The sequence below is a fragment of the Ursus maritimus genome, unplaced genomic scaffold (genome assembly GCF_017311325.1).
Source record: "Ursus maritimus isolate PB19 unplaced genomic scaffold, ASM1731132v1 scaffold_1, whole genome shotgun sequence".
Lineage (NCBI taxonomy): Eukaryota > Metazoa > Chordata > Mammalia > Carnivora > Ursidae > Ursus > Ursus maritimus.
In genome coordinates, this window is record NW_024423343.1 from 50,828,324 (window position 1) to 50,834,323 (window position 6,000).

At 43.5% G+C, this 6,000-nt stretch overlaps 1 long non-coding RNA gene across 4 annotated transcripts in view; it reads right to left on the bottom strand.

Moving 5' to 3' along the window:
* LOC103659634 overlaps positions 1-5,773 on the bottom strand; it is a 134,739-nt gene extending 128,966 nt beyond the window's left edge. For all 4 annotated transcript variants that reach the window (XR_005838246.1, XR_005838244.1, XR_005838242.1 and 1 more), the window contains exon 1: positions 5,130-5,773. This is a non-coding gene — a long non-coding RNA (uncharacterized LOC103659634). The remainder of the gene's footprint in view (positions 1-5,129) is intronic.
* Between the last annotated feature and the right edge of the window lie 227 nt (positions 5,774-6,000).

The window sequence follows — 6,000 nt, forward strand, 5'->3', positions numbered from 1 at the left end:
GCCACTGGCTTAGCAGTTATGGGGCGCTGAGTTTGAATCCTGATTCTGCCACTTTAGCTTTGCCACTTTGAGCAAATTCGTCTCAATAAAATCTCTTGCACGGCAGTTTTTTAAGGAATCAGAGAAATCTCATATGGCAAGGACAAGGCACAGAAGTAGTGAGCTCTCACCTTCTTTCACTCCCTTTCTTAGTAGCATTTCCTTTCCTGATTGACAGTATGACTATGTAGTAAGTCTTCCAAACTAGCAGGTTCAGGGTCATTTTTAAAAATTTACCCCTTCCTCATGTTTCTTATCCAATTAGTCACCAACTCTCTCAGCTCTGCTCCTGAAAACCTCGCCGACTGCCACCTGCTCTATCAGGACTTTATACTTGATGCCCCCCTTTATCTGGAATGTTCTTCCCCTTCTATTCTTCTGTAGGGCAAGGGTGTCCCATGCTCTCAGAATGTCACAAAGCCTTTGATCATTCAGTGCTGCACGGGCTTCTCAAGGGTCACACTTAGTGTGAGTGCCACGCAGTGCTACAGTCGAAACTGTGACGCTCTGCACGTGGATTCCTCTCTATGATGGCGCTCTTTCCTCACCTGGACCCCTTCCAGAGGGGTTATAGACTGCCCTTTAACACAAGCTCTGGTGGAGCACCAAAGATGGTTGTCATCCTTCATGTCTGTCACCAGCACCTGCCTCTGCCCTCTTGACACCCCTAGGGCTGCCGGTGCAAAACAACGCCTACTGCCCGCTTAGCTGGGGCTCACCTCTTGGGAAAGACACACGAATCTGCCCTTGCACAGATCTCTTAGGTCAGATAAAACGATGCCATCGTTTCAATTTGAGTAAAGGGCATTTCCCTTGAGTATGTCAACAAAAGGAATTAAGATATAAAGATAATCTATGCCAATCAGAAATGGAGAGGTCCAGGAAACAAGAAATCAAGAGACATTCCTAGAGATAAAAGATTTCTTTCCAACACCTGAATTAAGTATTTAAGAATGAAAAACATTTCAAATGCTTTATCTTGAAGCACAGGTACTCTACCACGCGACCTGGGTTTCTCCAAATAGTTTCTCAAAGCTGAACACCAAGAACTATTGTTAGGAAGCCAATAAATCCATAAACATTTGTTAAATAAGTAATGTTCAGAAATCAATATGTAGATGATAGATCTAGGTATTAGAGAGTATAATTACACAAAATATAAAGTGATGATCAAAAGAAACAAAAGCCAAGAAGAATTTTGTTGCCTTGTTCTTGCTGTTGCCTGTTCTGGGAACCAAGTTCTGAAGGCTCGAATGCCCATGATGGAGAGCACAGTTACACACCCAGCAGCGGCCAACTTAAAACTAGCAGGGAAAGATAAAGCAGCCTGTGTGAGCCCCAGGGACTGGTCCATCCTGTGTGGTCCAGAAGAGCAGTCCTCAACTGGGTTAAACACATTTAAGACTTAATAACAAGCAAGAGATTTAGTCAAACATTTGCCAAATAAAAGCGCGGTGAGGTTACTACAAGAATGCGCTCCGGGCCGGTGGAAGGCCTGATGCTTCTGCAGTAGCACGATCAGGAGGCCTTTCTAGGACACGAGTTACTGCTGCTTTATTATTCTTCAGTAGCGGTTTTTTAAAGTTCATTTATGGTTGGAAATGCTTATGCCAACTAAAGAAATGAGCCCCCTGTAAGGGGGAGAAGTAGGGACAGTTAATCATGAGATTTGAGCCAGAGAAAGAGCAAGGCTAGTCAGAATGTCTGGGAAATAAGGTTCCTTTTCTGGAAATAAAGACTCTCAGGAGCTGTTTGATATTGTGCACGCCCAAACACCGGAACGACATTGATGGAGCACCTACCATGTGCCAGGCAAAGGTACAGTTATCGGACGCCCTTTAAGCCCCTTAGCTCATCTGATCTTTATGAAGTAAGTACTACTGTTATATACATTTCACAGATGAAATACTGAAACCACAGAGAGGTTAAGTCATTTACCTAAGGTTAAATAGCTAGCATGAGGCAGTGAGCCCATGTTGTTAACTGCCACACTATATGGCCAGTCTTACTAGGTAATACTGAAATTCCTCTTAACTAATTATATTTGTCTACTTCTCATAAAGTAGAAAAATGAGATAAGATCTTGTTAAAAGCTCTAAGCTAACTATCAACTCATTCTTTCTCCTGAGCATAAAACTAAGGATGTATTCAGTCCAGATAAGTGAATTATACTGTGAAAAAGATACCAGAGGATTAGAGAAAGGGAAGGTGCTGTCTTGATGAAAAAGAGGGTGCGGAAGAGCCAACAACGTTCTAAGGTTCTAAGGTCTAAAACAAAGTTGTTCTACTAAAAACAAGAAGAAATTAATCCCAGGGGCGCCTGGGTGGCACAACGGTTAAGCGTCTGCCTTCGGCTCAGGGCGTGATCCTGGCGTTATGGGATCGAGCCCCACATCAGGCTCCTCCACTATGAGCCTGCTTCTTCCTCTCCCACTCCCCCTGCTTGTGTTCCCTCTCTCGCTGGCTGTCTCTATCTGTGTTAAATAAATAAATAAAATCTTTAAAAAAAAAAAAAAGAAGAAGAAGAAATTAATCCTGAGCAAATGGCCCAGGATAGTATGAATGTGAGACTGGTTAACATCTTTGTATTTTTAACTCATAAAACTCTTAGAACACTTTAGATCTACAACCCCTTCCCAAATAGCAACAATGCTAAATGCAGAAATAAATTTGATGCAAAACGTTTGCTTTTATCTATTTCCTTAATGTTGCATTTTAAGATATGAATGAGCGCCTTTGTAGTCAAAAATGCCCACCCCCTGTCCCACGGGAAACTATGCCAGGGAGTGAGAGACATGTGGCTGGCCGGGCAGGGGATTTGGGACACAGCCGGGCTGATGAACACACACCTCCCTGGAAGAGGAAGAAGAAAACGCTCAGGCTGGGTTGGGTTGAGAATGGTAAGAAACAACTCCTAAAACAGCTTCTTCAGAAGCATCGGGAACAGTGTGCCTCATTAGCTAGGCCCTCTGATGATAGGCTCGGGGGTGGGGGAGGGGATTCCGTTTTACCAGGAGAAGGAACAAAGCCTCCAGTTCCTAGCACTGAAGTAGAAAATATACCCCCTCAATTAGGCTTCATCCACAAGAATTTATTAAAGGCACAAAAATGTGACAGTCATCAAGTTAGACATTGAATAGAGAAAAATGACAAGTCTGTTTCCGAGGAGCCTATTTATGATCTGGGATGAGACAAAGGAGAGTTTCAACAGCCCCCGGGGACAGGGGCCTGCTGAGTTCACTGGGAATGGAAACGGAAAAGTCTGGTTTCCTGAGATGCAGGAGAAAGCTGGCTCTGCACGCCTTGAGGGCTCCCACCTCCTTGGAGGAGGCAGCCTTTGTGTGGAGGGCTGGCCCCAGGGCACAGGGGCGGGGGCAGCAGCCACAGCCAAGGCCGGCGGGTTCTCGGGCTGATGCTGGGAAGTCAGAGAAAGCCTAAGTAGCCACATTTCAACAGAAGAAGTCTGTTGGGACACTTCCAAGCAATCACCTCTCCTTTATTAACTAGAGAGAAATTTGAGGGACCAAGGAACAAAATAACTAGTGACACATTTTGATTGGCCCCCAATGCCGATGACCTCGGGAAAGAACATCTGTTATACAGAAGTGGAGAGGCATCTTGAAGAGCGAATAACTGCTAGTTAGTATTTCTTGAGCTCTATCGCCACGCTAGGCCCCGGGCACGCGGTGAAGGGTAAGAAGGCAGGTCCTTGTGCTCATGGCTCCAGGTGCTCAGGTGGCAAGAGCTACAGCCAACGAGATACACAAATGAGAAAATACCCTAATTCCAGACTGAAGTGATTTCTACTGAGTCTGGTTATCAGAGAGAAAATAACAAAGGCAACTGGCCTAAGTGGGCTGGTGTGGTGGAGAAGGGTTCCCACGTGAAAATCTTTTCTAGTAATAGAACAGTACGTAACTGAACTATTAGCATTGAAAGTTATTTAAGAAATCCATCCACTAGAGTCGATGACCTATAGGTTTCTGTAAGGAACGAAGGAAAAGACACGTGATTTGGACTTGTTCTGATTAGCACTGCTAAGTAGACCAGCCTGTAACAAGTAATATTTGATGAATCATATTATAGTTTCATAGAGTAGCTGTTATGAAACCAGGGTTTCTTAGCTATTTCCAATTGCAATACCCAGCTGTGGCACGGGATACTTTATTATGTATCAGTTGTCTCACAAATTGCCAAAGAGGAAAGCTAATGTTCTGAAATTCATGCCCACTGAGAGAGATTTCACAAATCACAGCACACTGTAGTTCAAACAGAATGGCTATGTATTAATGAAAGGAGTAAATTTCCCTTAACATGTTTTAAAATGTATTTTTGAACATTATATTTACCATATTTAATCTTTGAAACAAATTAAATTTTGATAACCCTTAAGCTAAAGCAATTATTATCAAATACTGATATGTAAAGTTTAAGGAACTGTAACCGTATTTCTCGTAATGATGGTGATAGCACATTCAAAGATACTGAAGAAAAGAGAGCTGATTAAAATGGAAAGGGAACTGCTGGCTGGCAAATAAAAATTTGAGTAACAGTTTTGTGTCTCAAGTTGTTGCAATAATGATTAAGACTGAAATTACTTTCAAGGTAACTTAAGTTATAATATTTTTATATTTAGCTTCATCTTTATCCTTTAACTTAAGAATAAGCAATGTTCTAAGGAGATACAAACTTTCAGCAGTTTCTCCCAATTGCCTCTGGATGTGTTTTATCAATACTTTCAAAATGTTGAATTCTTAAAATATTTCTATCGAAGTTTTAAAGAGATTTTGCCAAGAAAGTATCATTCCTAACTCCCGCTGAATATCCTTAAGCAAGTTGCGGACTTTAAACAATCCGACCCACCACGGCCGGGCAACTGTGACATACATAACTTTGAGGTCCTGTGCCTACCAAAATTCTATTCTTTATGCTCCTGTAACTTAGTATGTAAGGCATTAATACAAAACCGTGATCCTACTGTGTGTGGCTAAGCTTACAAAGACAAAAACAAACAAAAACCATCATGAGATTTGAACGAGGAGCTCTCCCAGCTGGTATTTTTTTGGCAAAAATAAGAATGCGGGGCTCACCTTGGCAGCATGTCAGGAAGCGCCCGCAATTCAGAAGGCCAGCACACGGTGGGGTATCGGGTACCCGACCAGTCGCAGACACGGCTTGAGAGCGTGTGGCCTCGAGCACTGCTGCTCCAAGTCTGTTCAGGCACCGGAAGTTAGAAAGGCTCATTTCCGGTGCTCGCTCAGAGTCTCTGTGGGAGGGCCCAGCAGCCTCCCCACGTGATTCTTGGTCTCGCTCAAGGCAAGAACTTCTGGTCTAACGGACCGCTGCGTGCCACGTGATAGGACTCGCTACAGACTGACAGGTGAAGGAGTTTAAGTTCCTCCCCCCGCAGCAGCATGGACGTCATCTGGGAGCGTGTTAGAAAGGCAGGATCTCCAGCCCCCGCCCTACAGAATCCGAATCCCCGTTTTCGTTGACCATCCATCTCCTCTGTCCTTCTGGAGGTTCCAGTCTGCCCAGCTGGCTCTTAAGCACCAGCTAGAGCGCTCTGGGCTTGTTTCTTTTTCTCCTCTCTCAAAATCTCCATTTTCCCAGCTTGCTTTGCCAGTGTGGTCGGGGATGCAGAGCGATTCTTCCGAGCTAATGAGCTCTAGTGTATAGTCACTGATAAACTCAGTGTGCCTGACTCCTGTAATATCAGTAGTAAAAAAAAAAAAAAAAAAAAAAAAAAAAAAAAATTCTGGAGATGAGTATATTTTAAGCCAAAGAATGAACCTCTAATGGTGGGATTCTAGGCACAGTGAGAGACAGGTAGAGAAAATAAAGGTTTTGGAGAAGTTGTAGTTTTTGTATGCCACAGATCAGACTGGAGGTAGGCTGAGCTGGTCTTGGTCTTCCTTGGATTCCTTTCCTTTATGTTAAACAAAGAATTCACCCCCAAAT